Here is a 15,904-nt window from a genome sequence, read left to right as displayed (position 1 = left end):
TGATTTTTCCACCCTCAAAAAGGCTATAGCTACTTCTCAACACTCTCACTGCTACAACCCAAGTCTCAGCTGCCACTTTCTTTTGCCTTGACTACTGCTTCCATTCATGCATCTCTAAAATTCATTCTAGGGGCTTCCCTGGTGGTGCAGTGGTTGAGAGTCCGCCTGCCGATGCAGGGGACACGGGTTCGTGCCCCGGTCCGGGAAGATCCCACATGCCGTGGAGCGGCTGGGCCCGTGAGCCATGGCCGCTGAGCCTGCGCGTCCGGAGCCTGTGCTCCGCAACGGGAGAGGCCACAGCAGTGAGAGGCCCGCATACCGCAAAAAATAAATAAATAAATAAATAAAATAAAATACATTCTATACTTCACAACCAGAATAATTTAACAACAACATCAACAAGAAGAACATAAGGCAAATTATGTCTCTCCCTTACCCAAACCCATCTAATAGCTTCCCATCACATTTCATATGAAATCCACGCTCACTGTCACGATGGGCAAAGCTGTGAGAATCTAACCCCTGCTACCCACCTTTTTCCTGTGACTTTACTGAGCTCCAGCCACACTGACCTTCTCACTGTTTGTCAAACAAGCCCCCCTTGTTTCAGTCACAGGATCTTTATGCCCACTCTTCTCTCTGCCTGAATATCTTTCCCTCCAGATCTTCACGTGGCTTTCCTGTGCCCTAATGATTCTTGGAGAATCATTCCTTGTCTCCTGCATAAAATAAACATCATGCTCCTTCATTTTACCATGCTTTATTTTTTGTCATAAGGCTTAACAAAATCTGAAATTCTACCATCTCTTTGTTTACTTATTTACAGACTCTTCCACATGGGCTTTTCCTATTTTGTTCAAAGCCATACTCCCAGTGCCTAGATTAGTGCCTGGTACATAGGAGGTTCTCAATAAATAGTCTTTGGATGAATTTATATATTTACCTTAATTACCCAAAAGACACTTGGAAGAGTCATGCTCATCTTTTTCTGCTCAAGCCAGTCCCCTCTCCACCCTCCGCCACGGGTCATCAAGTCTTTAGAATCTCCTACTCCAATGTCTCTTAAATCCCTCCTCTTTGTCACACCCAGAGTCACTCTGTAGATCTTTGTCATCTTTCAACAGTTCTACTGAGCAACCTCTGAAGCTGGTCTTCCTAGCTCCCCGCCAACCCAGTTCTTTCCCCATAGGACTTCCAGAGAGGTCTTCTTAAAACATAAGTCCCATCATGTCTCTCTTCTTCTTAACAGACTTCAGTAGCTCCCCATCACCCAAAGAAGGAAGTCAAAACTCCTTAGCTGGACATGAGCTGGAGTTGGTCCACATTTCCAACCTCATTTCATGCATCCATTTCTCCTATTGTACCCTAGCTACCTGTAGGTCCCAAACAGGCATGTTCTTTTGCTTACACTGTTCCCTGTACTTGAGTAACTTTCCCCTTTTCTTCACCTAGCTACTTACTACTTATCCTTTGAGATTAAGTGCAAAGTCACCTCTTTGAGTCAGCCTTCCTGGTTTCTGTATACAGATGAAATGAGTTGTCCGATCAAGAGACCAGAGCTCCTGGAGTCAGCACTGTTTGTTTTTCTAGGGCCAAATTTTACAGGATTTTGTTTCCAGTGGGTAGGCTTTGTTTTCTGTTTATCCTAATTGAATGGCCCGTAGGCCACATTCTGTGGACAGTATGGGTGTTTGCATGGGGGCCACCACCACCAAAATCTGATTGTGAAATTGTTTTTAAAATTACCTTTGGGGCTTCCCTGGTGGCGCAGTGGTTGAGAGTCTGCCTGCCGATGCAGGGGACACGGGTTCGTGCCCCGGTCCGGGAAGATCCCACATGCCGCGGAGCAGCTGGGCCCATGAGCCATGGCCGCTGAGCCTGCGTGTCTGGAGCCTGTGCTCCGCAACGGGAGAGGCCACAACAGTGAGAGGTCCGCGTACTGCAAAAAAAAAAAAAAAAATTACCTTTGGACATTTGAAATATGCTTTTTAAAAAGATCAGTAAAAATCACACATTTCTCCAAGGCAGGCTGCCTTAAGTAATCAAGCCCCCCCCACCCCAAGGTGCATCTTAGAATACAGTCAAAACTTGTTTGGAACTTAAGGCAGACCTCGGACTGTCAAAACCCATCTTGCTGGTTCTAATTTAAGGATCAAAAAGGAAAAGGCATTTTTCAAAAGATTCCAAAACAGTATTTGGATAAGATCATTGAGAAGGATTCATGAACCTGTGAACTAATTTTTTTTAAGAAAGGGGACATACACAGGGAGGTGTCAGGGGAACTGGGTAGTTCATTAAATTCATTATAAAAGTGGGTGGTTACTAAGTGTCCATCGACAGATGAATGGATAAAGAAGATGTGGCACATATATACAATGGAATATTACTCAGCCATAAAAAGAAACAAAATTGAGTTATTTGTAGTGAGGTGGATGGACCTAGAGTCTGTCATACAGAGTGAAGTAAGTCAGAAAGAGAAAATCAAACACCGTATGCCAACACATATATGTGGAATCTAAAAAAAAAAAGAAAAAAATGGTTCTGAAGAACCTAGGGGCAGGACAGGAATAAAGATGCAGACGTAGAGAATGGACGTGAGAACACGGGGAGGGGTAAGGGTAAGCTGGGACAAAGTGAGAGAGTGGCATGGACATATGCGGGAAGCAGCCACATAGCACGGGGAGATCAGCTCAGTGCTTTGTGACCACCTAGAGGAGTGGGATAGGGAGGGTGGGAGGGAGACGCAAGAGGGAGGAGTTATGGGGATATATGTATATGTATAGCTGATTCACTTTGTTATACAGCACAAACTAACACACCATTGTAAAGCAGTTATACTCCAATGAAGATGTTAAAAAAAAAAAAAAAAGTGGGTGGTTAGATGGCCTCCCAGAGTTGTAAGGCTTCAATGAGATAATGTACTTAAAATACCGTGCATCAGGCTTACCACAGACTGGCACTCAAGAAATGTTTGCCCCACCCTGCCTTTTCCCTTAAATGTCCCCACTATTTGCCGCAGCCCCAAATGTTCTCAAGCCACCTGGCCTCCCAGAAGTGACAACATCACTTTTCTGATTTCATAACAAGCAGGGCCACCATATAACATTCGTGGGCTCCTTCCTCATGATAATATCAAAGTTAAAATTTTTGATAGAGCTTTAAATACTGCAACATTTTATTTATTTTTTCTTTCAGGCAAAACGTCATCGATTTTTAGAAATCCTACAATTTCCATTTTTTGCTGCTGTGAGATAAAATAAAAACATTTTTTACCCCTGAAAGTTCTTTTTTTTTTTTCCTTTTGATTTTAAAAGAAATGAAAACACTTTGGTGGGCCCTAAAAGCATCATGGGCCTCAGGTGCTGTGTCTAATGGGTGAGTGGCTGAGAGAAAGAGAGAAAAGGGAAAGCAGCTTGAAGCTGCATGAGGAAGGGGTCTTGATTCCATGGGAAGTTGTACTCGTCCCTTCCCCTAAATGGGTTTTCCCCACTCCCAGCCCCCTCATCTGCTCTAGAGGGCTGGCATGGGGAGGGACAATATCATCTCTCTGCCTTGAAACTAAAGGAAAAATAAAGAAGCAGCCTGTAATGGGGTCGGTAAGTGTTAGGTAATGTGAACCAGAGCAAAGGCTCATCTAACAAGGAATGAACTCTTCCCAGGCTCGCATACCCAGGCCTTGGTGTAAGTCCTGCCCCTGGGCATCAGGAATGAATGCCCGCAGCCCCTCCAGATGCCCAGGAAGCCACCCACCCGCAGCGCAACCTCAGGGGCCTCATGTCACAGCTCCTGAGAGCCAACTTCTGTGACTGGCAAACAAAACCAAAAGGATGAGCCTGCTCTGGGGGATAGGTGATTCCTGGACCCCTGGGGAGTGTCGGAAGAGATGAACTGCCCACCGAGGGGGACCCTCTAGCCACTTTCCTGCAGGACTGGGCTCCTCCCAGCATCTCTAGAGAATGTCATGAATAAGTGCTTCAGAGGGAGACAGTATGGACAAAAAGCTTCTGGGACTGAGCTAACTAACCACAGTAGCCTTCTTTTCAACCCTCCCAAAGGTCTCTGGAAATCTCTTATTGCCCTGGAGGATAAGTCTTGGTGACTCGCTAACATTCTTCCTAACAAGGCTCTTTTCCTGGTGTCTGGGGGAGAGAATAGTGAGGAAATAATGGAAATAGATTGTTCTACTAATAACTCATCTTGGCTTTTCATTTCAGTTCCTTTGTTTTATTATCAGTTTATTAACAACAGGCATGACATCCAATCATTCATTCATTCATGCAACAAGTGTTCACTGAGGATCTACTATGTTCCAGGCACTGTTCTAGGGATTTGGAATATAGCAGGGAAATAAAGACCCCTACCTTTGTAGGAGCTGATATTCTAGAGGGCAGAAAAGACCAAGAAACAATAACATAACACCGTAGTTTATCATCTCTAAGATTGCAATGATATAAGATGTATCATTATTCTGTGTGCCATGAAAAAAGGACAGAACGTTAATACTCACTGTCAATTATTTTTAAAAATCCTGATTTCATGTATGTTAGAATGTATAAAAAATTGTGCAACTTAGAATTGATTACCTATAGTAGATAAATTATATAGTATATTAGGTGATTATGAGAAACAAAAGCGGAGCAGGCAAAGAAGTTTTGGGAGGAGGAGTGGTGACATTGAACAGACTTGAAGGAGATAGGGCTGTTAAATTTTTATGACTATTTTTTATAGCTCTTTTAGGTTTACGATAATATTGAGAGAAAGGTACGGAGATTTCCCATATGCTCCCTGCCCCCCTACACATGTAGCCTCCCCCATTATCAACATCATTCACCAGAGTGGTACCTTTGTCCCAGGATGAACCAGCATTGATACACCATAATCACTCAAAGTCCACTGTTTACCTTAGGGCTCACTCTTGGTGTTGTCATTCTATAGGCTTGGACAAATATATAATGACATGTATTTATCAATATAATATCATAAAAGGTAGTTTCACCATCCTAAAAATCCTCTGTGGTCCATCTATTCACCCTTCCCCTCCATCCCACCCCGGCAACCACTGATCTTCTTTACTGTCTCCATAACGTTGCCTTTTCTAGAGTATGTTATAGTTGGAATCATAGAGGATGCAGCCTTTTCAGATTGGCTTCTTTCGCTTAGTAATATGCATTTAAGGTTGCTTCATGTCTTTTCACGGCACGATAGCTCACTTCTTTTTAGCACTGAATAATATTCCATCGACTTTTTTTAAAAACAGCTTTGTTGAGGTATCGTTTACATACCATAAAATTCAATGAACTTAAGTAAATCTACAGTTATGCAAACATTACCATAATCCAGCTTTAGAACATTTCTTTTTCTTTTTCTTTTTTTTATTGTGTAGGAACACTTCACGAGATCTACCCCCAACAGGTTTCATATGTGCTGCACAGTCCTGTGAGCTCCAGGTACTGTTACAAAGCACATCTCTAGAACATATTCATCTTGTAGAACTAAAACTTTGCACTCATTGAACAGCAATTTCCCATTTCCACCTCTCCTGAGCCCCTGACAACCACTCTCCGCTTCTATGAGTGGAATCACTCAGGCTTTGTCCTTCTGTGACTGGCTTAGTACACTTAGCATATCTTCCAGGTTCAGCCACGTTGTTGCATGTTGTAGGATTGCTTTCTTTTTTGAGTCTGAGTAGTATTCCATTGTATGTATGTGCCACATTTTCCTTAGCCATTCATCCATCAATGGACATTTAGGTTGTTTCCACATTTTGGCTATTGTCAATAATGCTGCAAAGAACATGGGAATGCTAATATCTCTTTGAGATGCTGATTTCAATTCTTTTGGATAAATACCCAGAAGTGAGATTGCTGAATCATTTGGTGGTTCTATTTTTAATTCTTTGAGGAACCTCCATACTGTCTTCCATAGTGGCTGCACCATTTTACATTCCCACCAACAAGAGTTCCAATTCCTCCACATTCTTGCCAACACTTAAGGTTTCAAAAATATAATAGCCATGCTAATAGGTGTGAGGCAATATCTCATGATTTCTCTGATGATTAGTGATGTTGAGCATCTTTTCATGTACCAACTGGAATAGTGGCTATTTATTGAACAACCATGAGCTCTGTGGGAGCAGAGATCATTTTGTTCATTGCTCTGTCCCCACTGTTAATGAGTCTGACACGTGTTAGGTACTCAATAAATATTTTTTGAATGAATAAACCACCATGTGCCAGGCACACCACAGATATTATTTCCAAATTCTTATCAAATCAGAGGTAGGCATCAACATCCCCATTTTATGGATAATGAAACTGAGACTTGGAATAATCGCTCAAGATCACATAGTCAGGCAGGGGGAAGATATAGGACCCAAAACATGGGTCTCCCTGATGTTAACACACAGACCTTTCCTCTATACTTCACTGGCTTCTCTGCTGCTGGCCATTTTAATATCATTTTAGTGCAAAAAACCAAAGGCAAATTGGGACAGCAGGCAAGCAAGACCCCTGGATAAAAAACCAGACTCACAGAAACCAGAATGAAACCTCCAGGAATAGAAAACCCAGTCTCGGAAATGGGTGTGAATTGCAGAGTTGCAAGCAGGTTGGCTTGTTATCTCAGATCTCAACTTCTAGCTGCCTTCACTTTAAAATAAATTATATCGGTGCGTTAAAACTCCCCACCTCAAAAGAGATGATTATTATAAAAATCTTTTCTCCTCTTCAACAGTTTTAGCTCAATCCGTTAAAACACAACTGTTAAAAATAAACTGACTTTGATACTTTACAATGTGTAAGGCCAAATAACAATGCATGTGGAAATCTACCACAATCTTTCTCAGACTTAGTAGGACCTCCAGTGTATAGAAAAACATCTTGGGTAAAACCCGTTAAGCCAATATTGGCTTAATTCAAAAGTATGCCTAATTTGAAACAACTGCTTTTTCCATGGTCAAGTGGGTACCCTATTGTTCTTTAATAAAAACAACAGAAAGTCCAAATTAAAAGTCAATTTCTCCCCTAAGAAAGCTATGTTTCATATTAACAAGGCTCTACTGAAAACCACTCATGCTATGAGCAGGGGTCTCCATCATTACCCCATGGTGGGAGGATTGTGAGTGGTTAGCCAAGGTCCTGAAAGACTTGAAATTTTGCTTTCAAATGTGAGGGAATAATTAAACTTGGTTTGAACAAACCGGCCTTTGGAGCAGTGGAGGCAGAGATCAGAATGTAAGTACCAAAGGCCTTGATCAGGCGAATACCCAGCATGGATCCTATGTACCAGTAGCCATGCTTTTTTTTATTGCGGCAGAATACTCCATTGTGTGACTTTACTTGTACAATGTTTACTTATCCACTTTTGTGGTGATGAACGTTGGGTTGCTTTCAGATTTGAAGTATTATAAGTGAAGTATTGGCTACAGTCAGGGACTGGGGGAGGAGGAGGTGGTGTTTGTGCTAAGGACTGAACTCTGTTCCCCTAAAATTCATATGTTAAAGCTCTAGCCTCCAAAGTGACTGTATTTGGAGACAGAGCCTTTATAGAAGTAATTAAGGTTAAATGAGCTCCTAAGGGTGGGGCCCTGATCTGATAGGATTAGTGTGCTTGTAAGAAGAGACAACAGAGAGCTCTCTCTCTCAAGATCTCTCTCTTGGTGCACAAAGTAGAGGTCGTGTGAACACACAATGAGAAGATGGCCATCTGCAAGCCAGGAAAACAGCCCTCACCAGAACTCAACCATGCTGGAACCCTGAACTCAGACTTCCAGGCTCCAGAACTATGAGAAATGGGTCTCTGTTGTTTACACCGTACAGTCTGGGCTATTTTGTTATGGCAGCCTGAGCAGACTAAGAAGGGTAGATTGGGTGTGAGCAAGTCACTGACTAGACAGGGACACAAAGGAACTTTTCACACAAGGGTGAAGGAAACAGTCTGTATCTTGATCTGACTAGTAGTTACATGGGTAGATACATAGGTAAACAGATTTACCAAACCGTTTCAGGTTTGTACATTTTTATGTATGTAAAGTTTACTTAAACTTCAAAAAGTCCTTCCTAATTCTTAGTCAGTTAAGGCTGCTATAACAAAACACCATAGACTGGGTGGCTTATAAACAATAAAAGTGGATTTCTCACAGTTCTGGAGGCTGGAAGTCTGAGATCAGAGTGCCAATATAAATGTTGTGGGCTCTCTTCTGGGTTGTAGACCTCTTGTATCCTCACATGACAAAGGGACCAGATATCTCTCTGGAGGCTCTTTCATAAGGGCACTAATCTCATTCATGAGGGCTCCACCCTCATGACCTAATCACCTCCCAAAGACCGCACCTCCTACTACCATCACTTTGGGAGTTAGGAATTCAACATACAAATTTTGGAGGGACACAACATTCAGATGTTAGTACCAAGGGAATCTGCGTTGCAAAATGATACCAATATAGTCCTAATGCCTTTGAGCAAGGCTGGTAGGAGGGAAATTGACATATATTATTTATGTCTGATGTATTTCTATACATATTTGTCTGTGTAATAAATAACACAGGGGATTATACAACTTGCCTTAGATTGAGCAAGTACCAAATGGTCAAGCTGGATTCAGGCCCTGCCCCTTTCCCTAACCACTGCATCTGATAGTAAACCCATTCAGCCAAGGGAATGTGCAGGAAGGACACCCTGAAGCATCCAAGGCCGCAGAGTAGGCAGGGAGGCCTGAGGTCAGGAGGGCAACTCTGTGGGACACAGAGCGTGAGTTACCCGCTCTGTGGGACACCCTGCCTGTGCTACGCCATAGGAAGGTAGCTGAAGCAAGGCTGACTGGAAGGAGCAGGCAGTGAGGAAGCACGGCTCCAGGAGAGGAGCTGCAAAACCAGCTGGGCAGCCTGGCCAAGAACAACAGGAAGCTTCCACCACACCCCTGCTCGCTGCAGCCCTGGCCCAGAGACCGGGGTCATTTTCTCCAAAGGGCCTTCTGCAGATGTTACATAAACAAAACCTCCATTGACTCCAGTCTGAACCTGGCCAAAAATAGCCCACGGGCTTTCCCTTAACTCTGCAGTTCACCATCCCTCAAGGTCCCCAGCGTGGATGGGCTTCTTCCCTCCGTGACCCCATGTGCGGACATCACTCTACAGCATCCCCAAGAGTTTTCCCCGGGCAGCAAAAGGCGGGGTCCTTTTGTTTTCCCTGGCAGGCAACCCTCCGCGCTCTAAGACCTTTGATGGCTACTGGGCCAAGGGACACATCTCCCCCCACCAGCGAGGCAGGAAACAGGTTCTGAGAGACAGCTGGGTTGGCCGGCCGCAGGCATGAGAGGGGCTGGCTCGGTCTCTCTTGGTCTCTCTCTGTCTCTGTCTCTTTCCCCACTCCCCTTCACAGGATGGAGTTTGACTGAGAGCCCAAGAGCAAAGTCTCCAGGTAAGAGCACGAGGTTCCCTCGTCAGGGTTTCTTTTCAAGCTTGCTATAGTGATTGAACCCTCTGCTCCTAACTTTTTCTCTGAGCTCCTGTAAGCGCCCCTGACTCCATTTACACTTCATTTTGCAGAAAACTGTTCCATCTGTGCACATCTGGAGATTCACAGAGCTGTGACATAGCATGGGGTCACCCTGGGCTTTACCACCTCGACACAGGCCCCTGAACTCATGGTGACCTTTCACCCTGGCCCCCTTCGTTGCCCCAGAATCCTAAGTCATAAAAATAACAAAACACCTACAATTAAAAAAAAAATTTTTGTTAAATATTATACTATGTGCCTGATACTATACTAAGCATTTTATGCTGTTTTATTTTATTTCTCGTTGAATAGTCCTATGAGGTCGGTACAATGATCATCTCCAGACTACAGAAGAGCAAACTGTAACTTAGAAATATTATAGGACGTGTCAAAGATGCGGCAGAGGTGGAACGCATACACAAGCCTGTTGGGGTAGTTTTCGTGTCTTAACCACTGCCTCACATGTCCCAGAAAAGTCAGTAGGGGCTTATAGCACCTCTTTTCTACAGTCTTCCTTGTTCAAAGTCTAAGCTACTGTACCTGTTATCGGTGTAATTGATCAATGTTTAATTACACTGTAATTGCCATCAGTGTAATTGTTATCAGTGTAATTACATTGATCAAATAATTATCCAACCAATATTTACTGAGGGTGTTATGTTCTCTAGGCAAGATGCTCTTTGAGTCTACACAAGCCAAAAAAAGAAGAAAGTATGTTGTATAGTATGTGAATATTTAGTCCATATTTCATTAACAGTTGTACTTCAGTTGTGAGAGGGTCTTGCATTTCCAAAGTTGGAGATCCTTAAACCAGGTCTCCAGCCAGGAACTAGCAGGTCTGTCAGCCTGGAGGAGGGAGGGTGGGAAGCATATGGGGAGCTGGGAGGGACCCCACCAGATCCACAGGAAAGGTCCACACTCAGGCCGAGGGACCAGTGCCAGGACATGGAGATCCATCAGGGGACTGATGTAACCCAGGAAACCCGGGCATTCAGAGGAATTTAGTTCAGATTCAGATCCTCTCTACTCTGGCAGCCTCTGTGAGGCTGGCTGCTTCCAGGGTTGCTCTAGGATAACGACAGGACTGAGGCAGCTGTGCCCTTAGACTGAGTCAAAGCCTTAGTTTATATCTAGAAAAAAGCCCTTCCTCTCTGGGTTCCCACAGTTTTATTCTTTATTCATGTTATTCATCCCTCCCTCCCTCCCTGCCTTCCTTCCTCCCTCCCTCCCAGAAACATTTCTTGAGCATCTACTATGTGCTAGTACCAGGGAGACAGAGATCAGTAATGTGTACAACGTGATCAATAGAATGAACACTGCTGTACATTATACCTGAAAGTGGTTAAGAGAGTAGATCCTAGGAGTTCTCATCACAAGGAAAATTTTTTTTCTTTTTTTTGTGTCTATATGAGATGATGGGTGTTCACTACACTTATTGTAGTAATCATTTCATGACATATGTAAGTCAAATCATTATGCTGTACACCTTAACCTTACACAGTCCTGTATCTCAATTATATCTCAGTAAAACTAGAAGAAAAAAAAGAAACAAAATATTCATCAACTGCTGAACCCAAGAACAAAGTCTGGTATGTCCATACAATGGAATATTACTCACAAGCAAAAGGAATGAAATATTAATATATACAACAATATGGAAGAATCTTAAAATCATGATTAGTGAAAAAATCCAGATAAATCTTCTCCCAAGAAGAAATTCTTTTTCTTTTTATTGTATCTTTATGAGATGGTTAAAGTTATCGAAACCTGTCACGGCAATCATTTCACAGTATATGGAAATCAAACCATCATGCTTTACACCTTAATCTTATGCAATGATGTATGCAAATTATTTCTCAATAAAAATGGAACAAAAAAAAAAAGCAATGCAATACAATCTTGACTTCCAGGAGTTCAAACTCTAATGGAGGAAGTAGAAAAGAAAAATAGTGGTGACACAGAATTTTAAGGGCAGCGATAGATATCATCACAGGCTGTGAAAGCATGGGGAGGAGTCCAGACTCAGTCTTCTTGCGAGGTGCTGGTGGTGTGTGTGTGTGTGCGTGTGTGTGTGTGTGTGTGTGTGTGTGTGTGTGCCCGCCTGTGCCCTCACACAGGGAGGGAGGGTGAGGATATACGGGGCTTCCAGAGGAGATTGTTGGGGACACTTATTTCTTCTCCTGATGCTTCCTTCCATGTGGACACCTTCGCTAGACCACTGCGCCTGGCTTCTTACCACCCCTTTATTCATCTCCCTGGGAGGGAGAGGGATTACTTATCTGATCACTGAGTCCAGGAGAGGGAACTGGGACAGAGTGACTCAGTCATTCTTTGGCGGGGACTGTTCCTTTTGCTCCCCTGTGCTGTAAACTTTACAGAGTCAGCTTTTGCCAGGAACTTACTCATTGTAACCTTCCCAGCAAAAGCCTAGGAAGTAAGTTCAGCACAGAGGGAGCGATTGGAAAGCCACCTGGCTAATATATTTAGAGCCACGCTCACCAACCCAGCTTTTATCAGCACTGTCATTTTGATCTCCATTTGCCTTATTGGACTCTCTCAAACGCGACATAGGCAATGCTCACTTGGAGTCTGGGCAGACACGTAGATGTGTGTAGCAGGGTGGACACTCCACTCGGGCTGGGCGAGAGTAGTCTTCACTCCATGTGCCAAATGGGACCAGGATGACCCCGAGCTCTGTAGAGAGAGGAGACACATTTTCAGCGACTTTCTCTGCCTCATCCCCTGCTTTAGAGCTTCCTGTTACAGGATGAAAGAAGCAGATCAGGACTGTCCTTGCTTAAGAGTCTGTAGCACTTGGACAAAGGTCATGAATGGCCTTTGGTCCAAGCGTGGAACTCCCACTGATGTCCCAGATCAGACTCTTGGAAGAACTGCCTGTCTTCCTTTCAGTCTGCCTTTATTTTGCAAGGGCCCCTTTTGTGAATGTGTTTTGGCTTATTTTTCTGGAACACCTTTGCCCTGTTGTTTCTCATGCTTGTTGACTTCCTGTGGAGCTAAACTTGGAAACACATTTGTTCCTAGAAGAAAATGCTGTAACCGTATTAACCTGTACCTCTTGGAAGGCCTGTCAGGATTACTGCCCCCTTTTTTCTCAGATGACAAGTTGTTGAGATGCAGAAGGGCCCAATGTGGCAGACCACCCAAAAAGCATTGGCAAAAACCCAGAGGGTCCCACTTATACACACCCTAGTATTCTCACATCAGACAATGCCCTTTCCTCACTGTTTCTATCAGTTGGTTCCTCAGTTGGTAACTGGGCTGGTTCCTTTCTCCCAGGTTTTATGACACCAAAAACTTCAGAGGGACTAATAGCCCGGTAGAGGGAGCTGTGTTAAACAATTTCCCTGAGTTGAATGTAAAATACTTTCAGTTAGCGGAGCAGGTGGCCCCTGTGGATATTTTGGAAGCTTCATTTATCAATAGGTGGTTACCTAGTCTAAAGCTCTGAGCCAGAGCAAAGCTTTTGCAAGCCGGTGTCTTGGGGGTTGTGGGCTGCCCTGGATTTTGCATCTTGCTTCCATCAGCAAAACTTGGTTTTGGCTTAACATGACAGTTGCCACAATTCGACAAGCTTGTAGATTCCAGAGGCAGGGCCTGGCTCCAGTGTAGCGAGGGAGATGGGTGATTCCGCTGACTTTGCACTCACACACCGGGCAGGGCTGCTCATGTTCACGGTCTCCGGAGACAGATCCTGCGCCAGAGAAACCTATCACTTAGGAGATTTGTTAGCGACTGGCTTTGGAGGCAGTGGCTGGGAAGGAGAGACAGTAACAGGAGAATCTTACAGAAATGTTTGGAACTGGTGTTCATCTAACCCATTAGCTCCTTGTGGGGTGTCGGGCTGGGCTAAATTCAAATCCTGGGTGGCCCTCGGTAAAGACTTTTATTGAATAAACCTCGGATACCAAGACCATTATGAAATTGGAAAATATCAAGCAAAAGCAATATGTGTGCTGTGTGTGTTTGGATTTATGTAAGAACAGGAATTACCAAAATTGATTGCAGGTCATAAGAGATAATAAGGGCAGAGACAGGAAAGCTGGACAGACTAGCATCTTTGAGGACTCACAGTTGCTCACAGTATTTTTAATGAGCAAACCTGTTGGGAAATAAGAAGGAAACAAGATGGTACCTGGGGAGGCTTGACCATGTCTATTAGTTTGTTAGGGCTGACGTAACATAATCCCATAGACCTGGTGGTTTAAAAAACAGAAATTAATTGCCTATGGTTCTGGAGGCTGGTAGCCTAAGATCAAAGCGCTAGCAGGCTTGGCTTCCTCTGAGGCCTCTCTCCTTGGCTTGCAGGAGGCCACCCTCTTGCTGCCTCTTGCCATGGTTGTCCCTCTGTGCACTAGCACCCCTGGTCTATTCCTCTCCCTATAAGGACACCGGTCATGTCGGATTAGGACCCACTCTAATGCCCTCATTTAAACTAACTGTCTCTTTAAAGAACTTACAATGACATTCTGAGATACCAGGGGTATCGATGTATGAATATTACAGGGGACCCAGTTCAGCTCCTAACACCACGAATGTCTATGACAAGGAAACTGTACTGATTACTGTAAGTAATGCTAGTTGTTATAACAGATAAATCCTGAAGTCTTAGGGCTTACCACCATAAAAAAATTATTTTCATCCACATCAAAGTCTGTTTCATTCAGTGAGAGGCGGTGGGGTAGCTGGACAAAGGGCAGTCATTTAGGGACCTAGCAACCATCTTCAACATGCAAGGGACACTTTGGATGAAGAAGTTAGGTGCAAAGCGTGGAGAGGGCACACAACTCTTAGCGGCCTTGACCCAGAAGAGACACATCGCTCTCACTACCACTCCATCAGCAAGAGCTAGTCTCACACTCCCACCTGGATGAAAGGGACTGGGAGACGTAGTGTGTATCTAAGCCCAGGAGAGGAAGCAGGTTGGGTGACCACCAAGCCAGTCTCTGCCATAGGAGTGAAGCAAGCCGGTCTCAAGTCTAAAGATGGGCCAGTTGTTTGGGGGAATGGTGACCAGGTACTAGAGAGAGAGTCCAGCAAACATACTGTGGATAGAGGCAGTAAGGGACCCTTCAAGATTCCCAAAGCCAAGATGAACCTTGATCTTGAGAAGGGCTTCCCAACCTTATTCATGTCCTGGCACATGTAGAAAATGATCATTCGTGTACTGTGTATGAGACTACAGATGAGGCTATTCAAGGCCAGAGGTGAGAGTTCAAGAGGCTCTAACCACTCCGGGGGGCCACCTGGCCGTTGTGAAGTAATAAACTGGGGGAGAATTACAAAAGAAACCCAGACATGGACATTCATATCCAAGAGAAAATACAATGAAGGACAACAGAACAGAATAGCCTAGAAGTAAACCCACACATATACGGTGAATTAATTTATGACAAAGGAGCCAAGAATATACAATGGGAAAAGGACAGTTTCCTCAATAAATGATGTTGGGAAAACAGGACAGCCACATGCAAAAGAGTGAAACTGGACTCCTATCTGACACCATACACAAAAGTCAACTCAAAATGGATTAAAGACCTAAATGGAAGGCCAGACACTATTAAACTCTTAGAGGAAAACATAGGCAGAACACTCTATGACATAAATCACAGCAAGATCCTTTCTGACCCACCTCCTACAGAAATGGAAATAAAAACAAAAATAAACAAATGGGACCTAATGAAACTTAAACGCTTTAGCACAGCAAAGGAAACCATAAACAAGACCAAAAGACAACCCTCAGAATGGGAGAAAATATTTGCAAATGAAGCAACTGACAAAGGATTAATCTCCAAAATTTACAAGCAGCTCATGCAGCTCAATATCAAAAAAACCAAACAACCCAATCCAAAAATGGGCAGAAGACCTAAATAGACATTTCTCCAAAGAAGACATACAGATTGCCAACAAACACATGAAAGGATGCTCAACATCACTAATCATTAGGGAAATGCAAATCAAAACTACAATGAGGTATCACCTCACACCAGTCAGAATGGCCATCATCAAAAAATCTACAAATAATAAGTGCTGGAGAGGGTGTGGAGAAAAGGGAACCCTCTTGCACTGTTGGTGGGAATGTGAATTGGTTCAGCCACTATGGAGAACAGTATGGAGGTTCCTTAAAAAACTAAAAATAGAACTACCATATGACCCAGCAATCCCACTACTGGGCATATACCCTGAGAAAACCATAATTCAAAAAGAGTCATGTACCACAATGTTCATTGCAGCTCTATTTACAATAGCCAGGACATGGAAGCAACCTAAGTGTCTATCAACAGATGATTGGATAAAGAAGATGTGGCACATATATATAATGGAATATTACTCAGCCATAAAAAGAAATGAAATTGAGTTATTTGTAGTGAGGTGGATGGACCTACAGTCTG

Source organism: Monodon monoceros, unplaced genomic scaffold (assembly GCF_005190385.1).
Source record: "Monodon monoceros isolate NGI ecotype Baffin Bay Population unplaced genomic scaffold, NGI_Narwhal_1 Super_Scaffold_20, whole genome shotgun sequence".
Taxonomy (NCBI): Eukaryota; Metazoa; Chordata; class Mammalia; order Artiodactyla; family Monodontidae; genus Monodon; species Monodon monoceros.
Note: the sequence above shows the minus strand (reverse complement) of the source record.